This window comes from Protopterus annectens, chromosome 3.part1, assembly GCF_019279795.1.
Source record: "Protopterus annectens isolate FY-2018-M chromosome 3.part1, PAN1.0, whole genome shotgun sequence".
NCBI lineage: Eukaryota > Metazoa > Chordata > Ceratodontiformes > Protopteridae > Protopterus > Protopterus annectens.
The window spans coordinates 1,117,134,237-1,117,154,425 of NC_056732.1; the positions used below are offsets into that span (position 1 = coordinate 1,117,134,237).

A 20,189-nucleotide genomic window follows, 5' to 3' on the forward strand; every position below is an offset into this window, starting at 1 on the left:
TAAATTGTTTTTATTTCTGCCATTTTGATTTTTTTCCTTACTGGTTTTAAGTATTTAGGCACACAATCTTAGTCCAGCAGGAAGTGGGGGTATGGTACTGTCCTATAGTCTGGGTACTGTAATGATCTGGACAATCCCAAGGTCACAAGGTCACTTTTTCTGAGATGAACAAGAGCGGTAGTCTACCCCCATCTGCAGCTCCATCAGCTGACTCCTTCTTTGGAGACACTCTTAGTGATATGAGAAATGGTGTGGATTGGCCTTGAGCTTCTGTCCCTTGCCCTCAGAAGCACCTGAGAATTATTCTGGCAAAGTAGTCTAGGGACCCCAAGGTTATCCCTTTTCTTTAGCCAGTCAGTGTTGATGCCACAAAGGCAGTTTGTAGATACTTGTGAGTGTATTCCTTTGGTTCTCAAGAAGGATGTTACCCTTTATAAATTATCACTCAAGTGGCTATAACAGTTTCCTAAGTATGCCAGTACTGACTGCTGCATAATCTCTTTAGTCTAGTATAGGTTCCACAAACCACAGCATTTTGGAACCTTGCTGCTGCCTGACAAGGAGTTTAAGGCTTTAGACAGATGTGAAAATGAATTTACTCCCCTGTTACACTAAGGCTGAGGACCCTCAAGTGTTCATCTTGTGAGTTCCAGTCCAGTGCCACTTAGTTGGGAAGCCTGTAGGTCAACTTGAAGACCTCCTTGTATGTAGAATGAAAGGTGATCTTCAGGAGAGTCTGTCTTTGACTTCTGACAGTGAGATAGTATGTGTTCTCCTGCAGCTTTGACTGCACAGATGATTTAGCTAGGCTGCAGGATAAGTTGTGTGCATGGGCAATACTGGGAATCTTAATTGCCTGCCTTGTGGCCCTTCTGCATTTGAAGCACATCCATGTATGTATTATTACTGAAACGTGGTTTAAAAGTCCAGAAAGCATTCCCTCTATGCAAGGGTTTTGCACCTACAATGTCTTTAGACTAGATGGGAACTGTGGTGGAGTATCCATATATGTTGAATACCACATTACCTTGAGGAAGATTCCTAGATACCCACAAACTGAACTTATTGAGATGCAAATCACATTAAATATAACCAGCTATCAAATCATAGCATATTACAGGACCCCCTCAATGCCAACTGAAAACCATATTTGACTCCTTTTGACATCTTGGGTTAAACATGGAAAGGTTGCATGTTATTTTATAAACATGCTGTTTAAGTGGATGTATGAGATGTCTGGCTGTGTAGTTTGGGGTGTGAGATGTCTGGCTGTATAGAATGGGAGATGATCACCATGACAGTCATACATTGTACCTGAGGTGGTGGATTTGCTAGTGTCTTATACTGGGATCCTGTCTAACAGGGCCAAGACTAAAAACAAATAATGCAGTTTGGCTAACCAAAAAGAGTAGAATGCTAATACTGGATAGAAAAAAGCATGGAAAGAATGGCAAAAATGTAAACCACAGCAATATTTGTAAAACTTCAGAATGCTTCACAATTGTACTAAAAAGCAAATTAATGAAGACAAAAAACTATACTATAATAACTTTCTGAATAATAGTAAACAGAACCCTTGCATCCTGGCCATAAATTCAACCCTAACCCGTATCCCAATAAATCATCATTCCAAACTGCAATACTGTTCAACTCTTGTTTTATAGATAGTATAACATCTCTAACCAAGGATTCCCCAGCATCTAATCCTAATGCTGCCCGGCAGCCACATATCACCACATATGCTTTCACCTTCAAATGTTGTACCCACATCCTATATAAAACTACTCTTAAACTCAAACCATGCTCTTCTTCAGTTGATGATCTTCCAAAATGAGTACCTTAAAATAACAACTGAAAGCATTGCCTACCCTTTTTAAATAGGTCAGTTCGGGAATCTCACATTTTCTCTCTGGAAAAAGTAACACATTATCCCTCTGTACAAAGGAGGAAATTCAACAGACATTACTAACTTTAGACCTATATCAGTGTTATCCCCCTTTCCAAAATACTTAAAAAATTTATTCAAAAAGAATTGCTAATCTATCTCCTGCAAAAACTCCTATCCCCCACACAACATGGCTTCAATACTTCCCATAGTACTAACACTGCACTTCTAACCTATATAGATAATGTCAGTAAAGCTAGAGATAACGGCAAAGTAGTCTCTTCCTTATTTCTAGACTTGTCTAAAGCCTTCGACACAGTTCGTCACAGCAAACTTCTGCTTCAAATGTCATTAGGTCTGTCTCAGCCCACAGTTTTATGGTTCAGAAGCTACCTATTCAATAGGTATCAGTCAGTAAAATGGCACTCCACCCTCTCGCCATACCTCACAGTTACCACTGGTGTACTGTAAGGCTCTATCCTTGGTCCTGTCTTCTTTAATATTCTCACCAACACCACACATCCACACAACAGACCTCCATAATGCAGTATGCAGATGACTCCACATACATCTAACAACATGCTACACCTATAAAGAATTACTCAAGAAGCTTTAACAGCAACTGAAACATGGCTTTGTAACTCACAACTCTTGCTCAACCCTAAAAAATAAACTGCTACTTTTTCCCCAAATCCCTCTCGCATGAAAAGACAAAATTTAAAGTCCTCTTCCTTGATAATGCAACCATTGATGTCTCTTCTCATAGCAAATTAGTAGGTTGATAGTGGGTGAGAATCTTAAATTCGATCTGCATATACAAAATTGCATAAGAAAAACTCTTCAAAAAACAGGAATGCTTTATAGAGCCAAACTCTTTCTCACAGATGCAATGAAAGGTACAATTGCCACTACTTATCTCCTCCCCTCACTTCTTTATCGTGCTCCAATCCTTACTAACTTTCAAGCATCACAAAAAACAAAACTTGAACAATACTATAATGAAGTTGCTAAATTTGTAACAAATACCCCTTTCAGAACCCACCACTGTATATCAGTAAAAAGCCAAAATTGGTTAGAACTACCCCATCAAATAACATATACACAGCTTCTTACTACCTATAAAAGTATCCAGAATCCATCTGCTTGTCTAGCACCAAATACCATTCTACACAACTATGTTCCAAGTCAGTCATCATGATCCGTTGACCAAAAACTCCTGTCTGTCCACAAACCTATTAAATCTGCTGGGCATTTTCTGTACTCGTACCACTTTGCTAAGACCTGAACTCCTTATCTGTATCCATCATGTCAATATCCTCCCTCCCAGCCTTCAAAACCATTCTAAAAGACTTCCTAGTCAAAAGCGGTCTCTGTTCTTCCTCAGCACCAAGTTAAACTATGTCTCTAAATGTCAACAAATACCTATTCATACTTTACACCTCCTTACTTTACCTTCTTCACTCACTTCCTTACTTCTATCAATTTCTCTCTCCTGGCCCTTCCTCTAAATATACTGTAAGTCTGTTTTTCTCTCACTTTGCATTGCAATTCCTATTTGTATTATACTAACTTTTCTGTATAACCTGGCTAAAATTTCTCTAACTATTAAATAATTTTTATATAACTTGTATTTTTTCTTAACCAATGTTTTTTTTCATATGTCTAATTTAGTATAATTGTTTAAACTATTGTTGTCTTTTGTATTATTTTTTAAAGACTGCAAAATTGGGTTTATATCACATAATCGAAATCCCAAAATATTGAACACCATAAGCTTGAACTTGGAATTTCGAAATGTGATATAATCAAAAGCTCAGAACAGCAAATTTTTTCCCAGGGAAAAATTCACTGTTCCGAGGAACACACACACAACACAAGCACATCAAAAAAGTAATCCACACATATACACTTAAAATCCTACTTCTAACCCTACACTAAACCGTACATACACTACTGTCTATCCACTTACCTTAACCCAAACCCTAACCCTAAGGTCCATAACTATCACACACTCACTTTACCCACTCCCTAACCCTAAGGTCTGTAACTATCACATACTCACCTTACCTGCTCCCTAACCCTAAGGTCCATAACTATCGCACACTCACCTTACCCGCTCCCTAACCCTAAGGTCCCTAACTGTCGCACACTCACCTTACCTGCTCCCTAAGCCTAAGGTCCCTATTGCACACTCACCTTATCCGCTCCCTAACCCTAAAGTCCCTAACTATCGCACATCACCTTATCCGCTCCCTAACCCTAAGGCCCCTAACTATCACACACTCACCTTACCTACTCCCTAACCCTAAGGTCCCTAACTATCCCATTCCCACACTCACCTTAAGCTGGTCTGTTCACACACTTACCTTAACCCGGTCCATAACCTTCGCACCGCAGTGGAGAAAATAGCGAAGCGGCAGAAACAGCCCACCAAATTCTTTCCCTAGGAAAGAAGTTGATGTTCTGCAGCTTTGCTATTTTCAGGGTTCACTGTTTTGGGTTCGATATTATAACATTCAAAGTTTTACTACTTCAATGTTATGATATAAACCCTGCAAAATTACTGTTCTTAAAATGTTGTATAATACTTAGGAGCTTTTCTGCCCAGGCCTCAGCTGAAAGGGTGCTCTTACCCAGTCAGACTTTCCTGGTAACAAAATATCGGTAAGTAAGTTAATATTCCAAAGGATCTCAAACCTTCTACCATCACCAAAAAAAAAAAAAAAAACATGCTAAGGGTGTTTTGTAAAAGAAAAACTACATCCTCCATGGGACCTGATAACATACCCAGTTGCCTGCTGAGCAGCACTAAACAGGCACTAGTGGACCCAGTTCTAGAGCTATTCAGCCTGAGCTTAGCCACTGGCTTTGTACCCAAGGTATGGCACATAGCAGTTGTAATACCACTTCACAAGGGTGACTGCAGCACAACCCAGAAACTACAGACCTGTTACGCTGAGGAACCTCCTCTGCAAGGCCATGGAATTGTTCATAACTGAACCAATAAACTATTATATTAAAAATCTTTGCTATGGGTAGATGTTCCCTAATAAAAATGGTAAACTTCTTTGAAAGAGTAACACAAGCCATGGGTAACAGTCATGCTGTCCATACAGCATAGCTTGACCTAGCCAGAGCATTTGCTACCATATCACATCTCACATAATTTATAAACTAAATTTGCACAAATTTGATCCTTTGTGTAGTTAAATGGGTAGCAAATTGACTGACTGAACCCACATAGTGAGGGTGGCAGGTGTATTCTCAGAGAGCATGAAGATAACCAGGGGAGGCCCTCAGGGATCTGTACTATGACCTCTAATGTTCAAACATATACTTCTCTGATCTCCAGATCAAAAATGGGGTCTCTGGTTAACCAAATTTATGGGTGATTATAAATTAAGTTTCATCTTCAAGTCACCTTCTGGCATGCAAAAACCACAATGTGAACTTATTCATGTTAGTAGATGGTGTACAGAAAACAAGTTAAAACTAAATGTAAGGAGGTGCAATATGGCCACATTTGGTAAAGTGCTCCACTACCCAACCTATAGAATAGACAACATCCCCACTCCAAAATGAAAAAGATGCATCTGGCGTAGCTGATCACAAAGGGTATAGCCTCTAGATCCGAATAATTCCTTACCTGTTGTATTCTGCACTGATCAGCTCCATTGTAGAATACAGTACACTTTTTGGAATGTATCTTACTAGTCATTTTAGGCAGTTGGTGAAACCACAGAGGATCCTAACAAAAAAGATCACAGGCCTAAAAGACATGAGCTACCATGAGAGGCTAGAGGCTATGTCCCTGAATTTGATGTGCTATAGACTCCTTAGGGGTGATCTGTGTCTTGCTTTTCTAGACAGACATCTGTCATTCCAAGACCTCTTATTATCTGCATAAATCAAACAGTCGAAATAACAGTAGGACCAGAGATCTCAACCTATTTCAGCAAATAGATCCTGATGGAGAGAGAAAGGTTCATCAAGCAATGGCTACCCCTTCTGTGGAACAGACTTCCACTCTAGATCAACCAATGTGATGCACCATTTTGTATTAAAAAGGAGTTAGAGAATTAGATGGGTATTCACAAATTCATCCTGGCATGACTGGCTTATTGCTCCTTGAAAAAGTGAGGTAAAGTCTAAGAGTGAGTACTGCAAAAGGAGTAAATGGCCAGGAGGCCCAGTTGTCTTGTATTGTGTACAATTTCTGTGATCTCTTGATTATTAAGAGTATTTCAGTTTTGTAACCCATTAAGAAAAGCATTTATGTTACCTATTCTGGGGAAAATATAATGATGAAAACATCTCTTGAGTATGAGATATTTTTTGGGGGAATTGCTTTGCACCCCTGCTTCATTCTGACAGCCGTCCCTACTGCCCACTTCTAGTGCCAGGACAACCAGTCCTCAACTACCCGTGGACTAACACTGATTTATAGTCAGGGCTGACATTAATACTAAGGATGTCCTAGAGGGGCTGATACTGTCCTGCATCTGCCAGGAGGGGGGTCCTTTAAGACCTGCTCTTAGTTTCCCTTCCCGCCCTGTGATTACATGGTTTGCTTCATGGGACAGGCATGAAATGGGAGTATGGAATGTCTCGCTCCACCTTCATGGAAGCTTAGCCTTTGTTCCCACCATTTCCCTTCTTAGACTATGACCTTTCCTGTATTAACCCAGCCACTGTCAGAAACATCAAGGAGAACAGCCACATAACCTGGGATGGGCAAAACCCCATCCCTCCCTGCCATGAACACCTGAGCTGCTAATCGAACATGGGCCATAATTAGGACTTTATACCTGCATACCACTGGAGCAGCAATAGCTGAGATGTAAAATTCCCAGGATATGTAAATCCAAAAAACAAGGACCAAAGACCTCTTCAGCATCTTTCTGAAGCTTGGGAGAACATGTTGAATACACACTGGAATGTAGAAATATCTATACAGATATTTCCAGATGGTTATCTTTCTAATTTTATAGCATACCTTGATAAATGACAAATTCTAAACCAGGCTCACTATGGAATATGCTGATTCAGAAACTGAAGACAGGATTTTCTGTCATGGCCTCCATTTTACGTTTCCGAATTGTGTAAGCTTTATTGACTAAACCCTTTAAAGTTGATAAAAAACCTTTCTAGTATTCAGTAAAAATGCCATTAGTTTTTGCTAAGTGCTTGATAGCAATTCAGATACCTTCAGATTTCTGGCCATTGCTTATAACCCATGCAATTCTATTATCAAAGTTTTTCTCACATGGAATTGTTTTTGGCAACTTTTCAATTAAACCAACCATCTAGTCATCTAGTATGTTCTCATAACAAAAAAAAAAAAAAAAAAAAAGGAAACTTGACTGTTGCTTTTTTCAGTGGAGCTGACAGACAGCATCCATCAATGGTGTCTCTCAGCAGCAGGAATGGTATGGAAAATGTTTTGACCCTAGATTCGGGACCTTGGTAAAAAAATGAATGTTAGGCTAAGTTTTGGGGAAATCCAAATCAGGCTAATCAAGGCAAGAATCTTGTTACTCTTTTGGGCATCATATATTTTTAAGGTTGTTTTATAATATTATTAAATGTCTGCCTCATTTCCTGAAAGTTGCATTCATGTTATTCCACTAAAGATCAAGTTCAAAGCACTGAATAGATGCAACAGAAACACCATTCTTCCAGTCCCATCTTTGTATTTATGTTAACTGACATGTTGTATAAGAAAATCCTTATTATTTTACATTTAATGAAAATTTAAGCTTTATAATTCCAGCGAATGTTATAATCTGCAGCCTGGATGCCAGTTGGCATAGTCACACAATCATGATGTCTATCAGGACATACTGACATCGTTATGGGAGCACATCTTCATTATTTAGTTGAAAAATTGCCACATAATTTGTAAGCAGTTAGTTACCTGCCAAATTGTTTTTTCTGCCAAACTGTTAATTGAACTAAATACTTTAAAATGTTTAACAAATTGTAGTTCTGTGTTGTTTCACATGTTTTGGGGTGTGAGGACACTGGGGATTCAAACCAGTGATGGAAAGCTTAACTGCTTTGGAATGACCACCACAAAGCATCAGCAACATGAACTGAACATCCCCTGGAGAGACTGTGATGGCAGATGTTCTGTCTTCTTTTTTCAGTATTCACAGGAATTTTAAAACCCATATTTTTGATAAAAGCCCAATAAAAAGTATTTTCTTTTACAATAAGTTAGATTGCAGCAGAAAGATGTGATCAGGAGTATAGTAAGTGTTTGTAATTTCCATTTGCTGCTTTGAACGTTATTTTTTTAAATTAGACATCACTTTTCCAAAGCATTGCCGCTAAAAGTACCATAAATAATTTATAGTCATGAGTAAAGCTGAAATTATGGCAGTAAAGGGTCTGTCATTTCTGGCAGGTCATTACAGTCCCAAAACATATGTTCCCAGTTACCTCTTTCTTCCCCATCACACCTCCAATATGCCATCTACCTCAGGAAAAATTATTTGGCATCTGCTTGGGGTATAAATTTATCGATGCAAACACTTCCAGACAAAAATATAATTACTCTAGATTTTGTTGCATGTTTGGGAGCCATACATATGTCCTGGCATTGTTTTTATGAGTTGCATATCTAATCTCTCTTCTGAATGATTCCTGTAGTTATTGTGCAATATTTGAATGCCCTCACAATTATCCCCTTTGTAACAACAGCTTCTGTTCTAGATTTAGTTAAATACTCAACCAGTGCAGGTCTTTCATTTAGGATTCCCCTGTCCCTTTTTCTTTACTCCAATATCATTCCCTAATAGGGAAGGCAATCACTTTCCGGCAATCCAAATGTCTTCTTGACTTCTTCCCGTTATATTACCTTTCCCTCTCTAATTATTTCTTCCCAGTTGCTTGGTTCCTTTGCCAGCTTCTTCCAGTAAATTCCAGACCCCTCTTGCCTGTTTTCTGCAATCATTCCAATCAGCAGAATCTCCTTTCTCCATTCCATGTGGGTTTAGTCCTTAGTCTACTTTCTGCTACTTTCTAGATATTACATTCTGTATGGGTCTTGTTATTCTGCTTAATGATCTGTGTTCAGAATCTCACTTTTCCCTTATTTATTGCATTACCCCCCCACACACACACACACACTTCATCATCATCATCACCCTGTTCCACCCTTAATTTTAGATTTCTGCCTGTGTTATTTCTTAACTGTGTAGCTCTAAAATATCCCTTCAAATCAGGTAATCCTAAACCTGCTTGTTCTATTGGGAGATCAGTTTATCCCACTTGAATCTTCGCCTCCCAAATAAAATTCTTCAGCTCATTATAAGTTACTTCCCACAACTACTCAATCTCTCATTGAAATCTTGCCGCAAAGCTTTAGTGCATTGTTTTACCCTGTCGGTAAGTGTTTATTTTAAAGTGTCCCATTTACACACCAAATCTTCCTTCATGTCCCCCAGTTTCATTTTAAATTCTCCCTAAAGTGGTTTAATTCAGTTGTGGAAGGCTTCCTGATTCAGGTACTGTAAGGAGAATTTCCATTGTTTCTCTTCTGGGAATTTTTAATCTGCCAGATAACCTCAGTTTGCATGTTGGGGAGTGATCAGAGATCCATATCAGGTGTGTGTGAAAGGATTTAATCATGTGTGTCCTCTGTGGTAATGTGTCATGTGTATTCCAGATAGTATACTATTACACCACCTACTCAAGTATTGGCATGAGCACCGATGCTGTACAGTGGTCCCAGAGTTATCTGCCAGATTATCACTTCAGTGTCAAAGCTCAGGGTTCATTCACTTCCCTCAGCCAATGTTTAACAAGGTGCTCCTCTGGAGCCATAGTTGCCTCACTACTGTTTTCCATCTACATCAACAAACTGACATCAGTTCTTCCTTAACTGCCGATGACATTGTCCTACTCGGCTTAAACGAATACTTAATATTATTACAAAAACAACTACAATCTGACTTCCTCTTCTTAATCCACTGGATAAATAAAAAAGTACTAAACTCTTGTAAAATAAAAACTATGTTTTCTATGACCATTTACATACCGAGCAAAACTTCTTCGGCATTGCCAATTATTGATCACAGCAGTACTATCTTTAAATATCAAGGCTGTGGCTAGGCCTGACTCTCAGCTTCATTCACCACAAGGAAAAATATTAACCCATTATTCTGGGCCAACAGATTACCATGTTTCCTGCCTAGGGTCGACAGAGTAGCTGTAGGAGAAGGTATCTTACTTCCCCAGCTAGAGTATGGTCTTCCTTTACTGTCATACTCCTTAAAAAGAAATTCCACATGCATTCAAACAATTGTCACTAAAATCTGAAGGTTCATTATATACTTACCAAAACAAATGCGCCACTGAAACACCCTACAAAAAAACAAACTGACTCTTCACTCAAACAAAGGGTTGATCTCTTGTGCTCACAACTATGCAGGTTTCTACAAAATGAAAAGCCCTATCCTGAAGACTCAAAAATGTTGACCATTCAGCACATATATTGCAAGCTCCTACAACAAAACACCAGTGTACAGATTGTTTCCCTTAACTAGGCCAAAAACCTATTTATTCCCTCCTACCTTAGAGAAGCATCTCCCTCCCAAAAATTCCAATCATAATTGAAAGCTCATCTCTCAAGAATGGCTACATGCTAACATCATACTGTCAACCACATTACCTAATTCCACTTTAATCTCTACTAGCCTGCATAACTTCCAAGCCTACATCTGTTACCTTTAACCCTCAAGTTGCACAGCCTACTCAAGGATCTCTGTGACTCTATTGTATGTAATTGCGTGTGGGTATGTGCGCATGCATGTGTGTGAGCGAGTGTTTGTGTCTATATAAATGTAAATATAGTATTTCTGTAATCTCAAACTTGGTTATTTTCATTTTTGTATTTTTTGCTTGTTGTTGTAATTGTCAGGTTGTAATACTATTGTAATATTCTGTCTTGGGCAATGACTGAAATGTGTATCAGTACTCTACCCCTGCTGAAAAATTCAAATATGTAGTGAGTTAAATCTGTTGTAACAGAAAGGGAATTCAGGTTGTCTCCTTGTGGAACTCACATCCTAAAGCAGAAGATGATTTGGGGAAGAAAATTTGGGAGGACAGGAAGAAGGCAAGAGGAAATGAGGGCATCCCACAGAGAAATGGATGGATTCCACGAGAAAACGCTTGAAATAGTTCAGCAGCTAAGGTGACACTCTGACCCAAGTAGAAAATGGAGTTTGGCATGACAGTGTCTGATTAATATTGACGTTCTTTAATCAAATCTTTTGACATCACCATGTAAACTTTCAAGTTAGTCCATAGAGAGAAATTTCTTTCCTGCTTTGATTTTAGTTCATTCTTTAGTTGTCCAAGACAGCAGGCAGGAAGTTAATTTCTAAATATGCTTTCTAGATAAGAGTATAGGAATTTCCCTGTTGTCGTGGTTAGATTTCTCCTAATCTGTATAAACAGCACCTAGGGTCTTCTGAGACAGCATGCCATAGTCTTGAAGAAAGCAACTCATTCTACAGAAAATGTAAATTAGTACAAAATAGACTGGCTCACTGTTCTTGTGTACTAACATAGAAGATATGCAAGCATTGTAGAAAACTATTTTCATAGTTTCATAGGTTCATAGGTAGGTACTAGGCTATCTGCCCGAAGGCATTTATAAGCCTAGCCAGAATGTGTTGGCTTTCGCCGCCCCCTTAGATTAGTTCCCTGTGCCTCTGTCCAGCAGATCCACTGAAGTGATCCCCTGGGTAAACTTTCTGTTTCACATCCACTCGTCAAGGTTTCTCTTGAAGAGTGTTAGCAAGGAGCTCTGCCTAATGTAGATTGGAATCTTGTTCCAAAGCATGGTAAGTCTCTGTGACAGGAATCTATCCCTCCAGCACGTCCTATTTATTGTTGTGGTGAGGTTTAGATCCCTAGAGCATGTGGCTCGAGGGGATAAGCTTTTCTTTAGGTGGAGCATGTCCATCAGCTCTGGGTTGGACATGGCTTTGTATATCAGGCAGAGATCACCTCTGAATAGGCGGTATGCAACCGAGTAGAGCTGGAGTTTCTTCAGTCGAGCTGCATAGGGCATCGGTTTGAGGCCAGTGATCCTCTTCGTGAGGTACTTCTGTGGTCTTTCCAGCTGTTGCAGGTGTCTTGTAAGATACATCCCAAATGGGGCATTGTACTCTATGATGGGTCTGATGAGCGATGAGTATAGGGGCACAATGACCTCTTTTGATCTGAATGCGAACCCTTTTGTGATAAGGTGTGCCATGTAGAAGGATTTTCTAACCACTTTGGCAATGTGATTATCACAGGAGAGTTTAATATCTACTTGGGTCCCCACATCCCTTATTACATCCTCCGTATTTAGGGGACTACCACTTATGTGGTAGTTTGTGGGTACTTTGTTTTTTCCAAAGGGGATGACTATGCACTTTTTGGCATTTAGCTTGAGGCCATGATTTTGACACCAGGCGTCTGTCTCAGTGAGACCCTTTTGGAGGATGTCTGTGTCAGCCAGAGAGTCAATTATAGCCCCTAGTTTGCAGTCGTCTGCGAACTTGGTCAGCCATAGTCCTCCTGTGCTTGCCTGTACCTTTGAGAAGTATATGCTGAACAGGAGGGGTCCTAGGACTGAGCCCTGGGGAACGCCACTTGTAACTGGTTTAGAGTCAGACCTAGCTCCCGCAACTCTTACCATGTGGGTTCTGTCCGTGAGCCAGTTGGCAATCCATCTTGTGATGTAGGGGTTTATGTTGTGGCTGGTGAGCTTGCCTATAATACCAGAATGGGGAATGGTGTTGAAGGCCTTAGCAAGGTCTAGGTAGGCTGTGTGTACCACCTTTCCCCTTGTCTATAGCCTTGGTAACTGTCTCAAAGAAGTCCACCAGGTTTAGGAGGCATGATCTGCCCTTAACAAAGCCGAACTGGTAGGGTCCAGTGTTTGGAGGTTCCCAATGTCTCTGTTAATGAGTTCCATGATGATGCGCTCCATAGCCTTGTAGACCAAGCTAGTCAGGCTTATAGGGCGATAGTTCCCGGGGTCTGTTGTGGCTCCACCTTTGTGGAGCAGAATAACCGTTGCTGTGCGCCACTCTGCGGGTATGTAACCTGTGGAGAGGATGAGTTTGAACAGTGTGTTTGGGTGAGGGGTTAGTTCGTCTTTGAGCTCGTGTAGGACGCAGCCTGGGACACCGTCCGGTCCCATTGATGCTGTGTTTTTCGCTTTACAGAGGGCTGTTTTAACCTGAGTGTGTGTGATTTCAGGAGCTCTACATTCTTCTCATATGGTTATGGGCCCTTTTGGGGGTGAGAGGGGTGGGTGAACTTTGAGCTAAACCTGTCTGCCAGGATGTTGGCAATATTGGTCGGTTCAGTGTATTTTGTATCATTCTGCACTAGTTCCAAGCAGATCTGAGCATTGCCACTTTGATTCTTGACATAGCTAAAGAATGCCTATGGTTATCTTTGGAGTCCTTGGCAATTTTTCTTTCGAAACTCGCCTTGGATGATTTTATGAGGGATTGTAGTTTCTTGCTGATACTGATCAGGGATGTCTTCCCTTCTTCAGGTTTTACTCTTTTCTGTACTAGTTTCCTCCTTCTATTGTATAGCTTGTTTATGGCAGGAGTCCACCAGACTGGTTTCATTTTCTTAGAGGAGTGACTCTTGGTTTTGCTTGGGATGGCACGATCTATGCATTCTTGTAGATGCCCGTAGAATGCATTAGTAAAGGATTTTGCAGCTTGAACAATGTTATCCTTTAGCATGGGGGCTTTGAAACTTTCCACCTCGGTCTTAAGTAATGTGAAGTTTGCTTTTGAAAAGTTCTTCATGGTGGTTTCCTTGTCCGGGGGTGGGGGCGGAATGAGAATATCCAAAGTGATTTCTTTATGGTCAGATCTAACCAGTGAGGGGTTGACCTCCGGTGTGGAGCACTGGTCGCCCATGTTGGTGATGACCAGGTCCAATATGTTGTCACCTCTGGTGGGGGTGTTGACCTGTTGATCCAGGGCGTTTGAGTTTATAAATTCTATTCTAGGAAATGTTGGGCAAGGGAGTTAGTAGTTGAGTAGTTCTCCCAATTATTGTTTGGGTAATTGAAATCACCCAATATTAGGGTGTTTGGTAGGACCTTTATATTTCCCAGTGTTTCCAGAAATGCGGAATGGGGGTCCTGGGACATGGTGGGTGATCTGTTGCAAGCTACAATTTGAATTGCAGTTTTGCCCATTGTTAGTTTCATGTGGATGATCTCTGAAGCATCGTGCTGTGCCACTAACCTGGAGGTGTGGGTATCCTTGATGTATTTCAGTCCGGGTTCTGTGGCCAAAATGTATGGTATGAGTTGTAGCTTGGTAGTGCTGGGGTGCTCTCTGGAACCTTAAACCAGGTTTCTGTTACTGCACATACATCGATTTTCTCCATACTGAGGAGTGCCTCGAGTGCGTGCATTTTGAGGTTTAGACTTCTGGCATTGAGTAGCATTACCCTCAGTTTTTTGTTACTTGTGCTATTTGTGGTGGTGGGGTTGTCTTTTGAGCCTTGCCTAAAAAGGCACTATGGGGGTGACAAGAGCCTTATCCAATATTCGAAAGCCTAAGGGTGACAGATGCAAGCCATCTCTAGTGAAGCAGCGTGGCTTGTCGAGCATGTCATCCCAGGCGGACAGACATTGGATCCCCTTTGAATGACAAACGAAACTTAGTCAATTGTTTAAATTGATATTTTTTTCTTTATACTGTGGTATCATTCTTGGTGAGGACAGGATGCTACTCAGGTTCAGGGTCATACTGGCCTGGGTTACAAAATCAGGGAGCTCTTCCATGTCTCTTTTCATGTAGTCCAAGGTGGTACGGCTCAGGTCATTCACGCCAACATGGACAATGACAGAATCGTATTTGTACTTGTTCTGGAGTGACCTGAGTGCTTGTGTTATGTGGCAGATCCTGGCACCCGACAGGCAGCTAACAGTAACCTTCTCCTTATTCAGCCTAGTGAGTGGGATGTCAGTGTGCCTGACTATAGAGTCACCTATTACTAGTATGTTGGGTATGTTATTTTGCCTTAAGGGCTGTGATTGCATGGCACACTGGTTTTGTGAAGTATGTGTTTCATGATTTGTGTTGGGGGGGGTGGAGGTTGCTTGGATGTCTGCTTTGGAGGTCTCTGTTGCTTTTGCAGATTTTTATTTAGAGCCTCCGAGTATGTTTTCATGTATTTATGTGTGTTTTTTGCCAGTGCTGGTTTAATGGGTCTATGTGAGAATGGTGGTGTGATGCAAGTATTTCCCTTCTCCTCTTGACTGTCTGATTCAGCCTTGGGTTGAGAGAGCTTAGCCTCCAATTTGGCTGTATAATTGCATCTCTCACATGTATTAGTGTTTGGTGGTAGGAGGAGAGGGTTGTCTGTGTACATGAGGCAGTTGTAACATTGCCTCAAAATGCCCAGATTCACCAGTTGGACTGGAGAGTACGCCTGAAACTGCCCTTTGGACATGCCTGGATAGGTACAGTGAACTGTTTTACTGAATGGCTGGTAAGGTTGAATAGAAAGCCTTGTTCTTCTGTACAGTATAGGAGGGTCTAGTGCTAGGGTTTATAAGTGCTTGCTATGAGTTTTGAACAAGTGCTGGGTTGAGAAATGAATGGCTTAGGTGCTTAAGTTGAAAGTTTGTCTAGTTCCAAGGGAAAAATTGAAGAGGAGACTTTGTGGAGCTGGGAATATTTATATCCTAGCTAACCGGCGCTGCCTGGTGTGCAAAATCAGGCAAATACGGTATTTATAGCAGGAAAATGAAAGAGAGAAATTAGCCCAAAATGGCCAATAAACTACTAATTTCTGGGCTGAAACCACTCCTCCAGGGATAGATAGGCTGCTCAAAGCTCCCCTCTCTCACAGGTGAACAGAGAAACTTCCTTCTATCCAAGTAAGGTATGGGCAAACACAGAGATTTGTAGCACAGCCCTGAATTCGGGTTCATATCACGTTATTGAAAGCCGATAACGTTGAATGCCACAATGTCGAACCCTGTACAGAGAACGCTAAAAATAGCGAAGCTGCAGTACATCGAATTCTTTCCTAGGGAAAGAATTTAGTTGTCCATTTCTATGGCTTCTCTATTTTTAGCACTGTGGTGGAAAGTTACGGGGATTCAGGTAAGTGTATGGTTGTGTGGACGTTAGGTTTAGGGCACGGGTTACGTGAGTTAGGGTTAGGGTGCTGGTGAGATGAGTGTGCGATAGTGACAGAGTTTAGGGTTAGAGGCGGGTTAAGTGAGTTAGAGTTAGGGCGTGGGTAAGGTGAGTGTGCGATAGTGATGGACCTTATGGTTAGGGTTGGATTAAGGTAAGTGGATAGATAGTAGTGTTTGAATAGTTTAGTGTAGGGTTAGATGTATGATTTTAAGTGTGTGTGGATTGCTGTTTTTTTTGGTGTGCCTGTGTTGTGTGAATGTGTTTCGGAATAGCATTTTTTTTCCCTGGGAAAAAATTTACTGTTCTGAATGTTCGATATTGTGTGCTTTAGATTATTTAGGTTCAATTAAATGGTGTTTGGTGTTTTCGGCTTTCGATGACGTGATATAAACGCCTGAATTCAGCACTTAACCTGAAAACTGGACTATACTAGCTTAGAAAGGCGGGAAACAACTATATTGTTTTTTTTTTTTCAGAAAATAAAGCAGATACAATAAAAAAAAACTCTTTAAATGCACAGAAAAGGATACTTATTGTTATGTATCTCAGATCAGAGTTGTAGTCAATGCCACTAGTAATAAAGTAGGAAGAAACACAAATACAGTAAATGCAGATGAATAGAATGCAATGTTTTTGTTATATATATATAAAACAATAGAAAATGAGAAACTGATTTAAACAAGTTACCCAATTAACCAGAAAAAAGCTCAAAACTGAGCCCTGCTCCAGCAGTCTTCAATCAGACAAGTTCTAACTGCACACTCCAGTTGCTAGGGTGCAGGGGAACCTTCTCCAAAAAAGACACACAAAGCTAGATTCAGCAGGCCTGAATCTGGTCTATGGTACAGCAACAAGGCACACCAATTTCAGAAAGAAACAGTTCAAATAAGCAGGCACAATAAGCCTGTGACCAGAAATTCCCAGATCCAGCCTCCCACAAGAGTGCAGACCACACCTTCTTAATGTAAAAAAACTTGCCCAAAGCCCAAGTTCTTAAACCAGAACTAATACACTTTAGAACAGACACTAAGCCTTCAATCAGCAACTCCCAACTCAGAAGGATGTAAGCTTCCTGTCTTGCCACAGCAGTGCAGACCACAAAGTGTCAAAAAATATACTTATCAATTTATATTTTGAGTTTTTTTCAGTACCACTCTCAGTCAGAACTCAGTTAGATTCAAGCATTCATCCTTTTGTGTTACATATTTTTGGCATTACAGTAAACCATTTCATTCTTCTCTCCAGAATTTATTTAATTACTATTTGTTTACTGGGACTGATCTATTGACCAGCCATGATCCGAGTTTAAAGAGCAGAAAGTAGATGATAGTCTTTGTAATCAACAATATTATGTACAGAATACATACTTAGCAAATTTCACAACATAAAGGTAAGATTCAGTGCTAATAGGGTAAGATTAAAAGATCAGTCAGAGTACATTGAGATAAAAAGAAAAAATATACAAAATGCAAACTAAAATCTGATGTTCAAGTAACAGAAAAGCAAAAAGACACGTTGGTCACACACAGCAGGCAACTTTAATACAAAAATAGTAAGCGCTTTCACGGAATCCTTCCACTTCATCAGACTAACAGTGAATGCAAAGAACTTCACATTTAAAAAGGTTCACTATATCAAATTAACCAATCAACAGTTATGCTAGTAATTAGAGCCCTATTAACACTAAAAAGGCTATAGCTGCAATACCTAATATAACATAGAAAATAACTACATTCATATCAAGTGGGAGGGTGCATAATGATTAAGGCCATTACCTTACATGCACAAGGTGCAGGGTTTGATTCTCACATGGGGTAATTGGCTAGGCTTAAAATGGCCCACAAGGGCAATTAGCCTAGTAGTAACCTATGAACCTAAGTGGGTAGACATATATAGCATTTAAATTCATTACATGCAAGATGCTTATAAATAAAAACAATGGCATTAATATAGAAATTTATATAAAAATCAATTAAATCACAGTACAACCATTTATAAAATAAATTTCAATGCTTATGGACCGTAGCTCTAAGAAAGGGTTTAAAGGATACTTTATTATTAAGGCCTGGTGGCCTATCAGCTTGAAATTTCAGTATCCATTCCTGTTCTGAGGCTTCAGTATTATTGCTCAGATTACTCCCCCCTCTTATTAACAGGGACCACCTCAAGCACTAAAAACGTGAAACTATGAGTAGGTCCCTCCTTCTGTACATGTACAGCTAACGCATTGCTCCCTTTCACATTCTTAATGTCTCGCATGTGCTCTAGGATCCTGTGTTTTAAATGTTGGTTAGTCTTGCCTATATAAAAGGCAAAACACTGTACACAGTAGCTAAGTAGCTAAAATAAACCACATTCTTGGTATAACAATCAGCATAAAAATTAGCTTTTATTGTAAACCCCTTCTGTGGGTGTATAAATTGTCTCCCAACATGTATACTAGCGCATGCTGTGCATCTCCTACATATATAGGTGCCAAGTCTGTCCGGCTGAATATATTTATGGGTGCTTACAACTTTATAGCAAAGTTGTCTTTTAAAAGATCTATTATTCTTGAAAGTAAAAGATGGTTGCTCTCCCACTACATGTGACATTTTGGCTGATAAACTAAACTGTGTCTTCCGGCCGTTAAACCTAAACATATGGCTGCTATATGTGATATATGCATTCTACTAGCAGTGAGAATGTTGGTCAATCTGAAGTAGATGCTACTCGTAAAGTACAAGGGGCTTTTTTACTACACAGCCCACTCCCAATATGAGGGAGGTCCAAGAGTCGAGTTGTGAATGGGAAAACAAGACGCCCACACAGCGTCGACGATCAGGGCAGGACCTGGAAAAGGGCCAAACAGGTCTAGTGTTTATTATTTCTTCTCATGTTCTGACTGATTCTCAGTTAACTCTGTTAAATAGGGGCCTAAGTTTTGCACCAGCACAAAAGGTTGACTTACTGAACGCTATCAAAGAACTTAAACTTTTTGGAAGAACTCTTACCTTGAAGACTATGTTTCAAGGGACTACTAATGAGCAATGTATTTTTAAAAAAATGAGCATGTTTGTTCCTCCCAGTAACTCTGTAATTAATTTGTTTATAGATGTATGTGAGAAGCAACTCAGGGAGAGGTTTACCAGCAATGACAATAATGCATTTTGTAATTTGTCAACATCTGAACGACAAGCGTTAATTGAACTGAAATGTCTGACATGTATCGAGGTATGCCCTGCTGATAAAGGGGGAGGTATTGTCATATTAGATAAGGAGATGTATGTACGCATCATGAAGGACCTTCTTAATGATACGAATACGTATTGTCAGATGTCTAATACTGCTCTTAAGGCAGTCATTGACACGATACAGTTTTTACTGTTTGATTTATTTGTGACAGGAATGATTCAAGAGCCACTCTTTGAATATTTCAATGTAGAATTTCCAATGGTTCCTATAATGTATGGCCTACCCAAGGTTCATAAGAACCTTGTTAGCCCCCCTATGCATCCTATTGTGACTAGCAAGGGGTGGAGTACTGAGACCCTTTTGATATACGTTGAAAGGAATTTACATCCTGTGCTATGTGAATGTACCACTGTCTTGAAGGATACTAAGGATTTCCTTAATGATTTAGGGACATACTTGGAAGTATTAGAGAATCCCTGTTGGTTGGTAACTTTAGACATACAGTCTCTATTTACAGTGATTCCCAGTGCCTGGGGAATAGAGAATATTAGAGAGCTACTACATACAGGGAATGTTCAAGCAAGTAAGGTTAGACTAATTTGTGCATTGTTAGAAATTATTTTAGAGAACGTTTTCATGTTTGGTGATGAACACTTTATACAGAAGGCTGGTGTAGTTATTTATTTATTTGCAGTTGGTTTACCAGGATAGTCCATTGGGCCAAAATAACCCGTTTTCAATGGAGTCCTGGGGAGAAAAGCTCCAAAAAATAGACATACAGACTAGGTACATACAATAGAGAAAGCTCTATAAGCAAACAAACAGACTAGGTACATACAATAGATTACTAAAGATACTTATACAATTTTAAAAGAGAATACAGTCATTGAATTCACATTTGAGGTACTTTCAACTATGCAATCTTATAGAAG

At 39.9% G+C, this 20,189-nt stretch overlaps 1 protein-coding gene across 1 annotated transcript in view; it reads left to right on the forward strand.

Annotated features, from left to right (window-relative positions):
- Nucleotides 1–20,189, forward strand: part of LOC122798379 (DENN domain-containing protein 3-like) — a 1,373,701-nt gene that overhangs the window by 299,165 nt on the left and 1,054,347 nt on the right. The window lies entirely within an intron of this gene.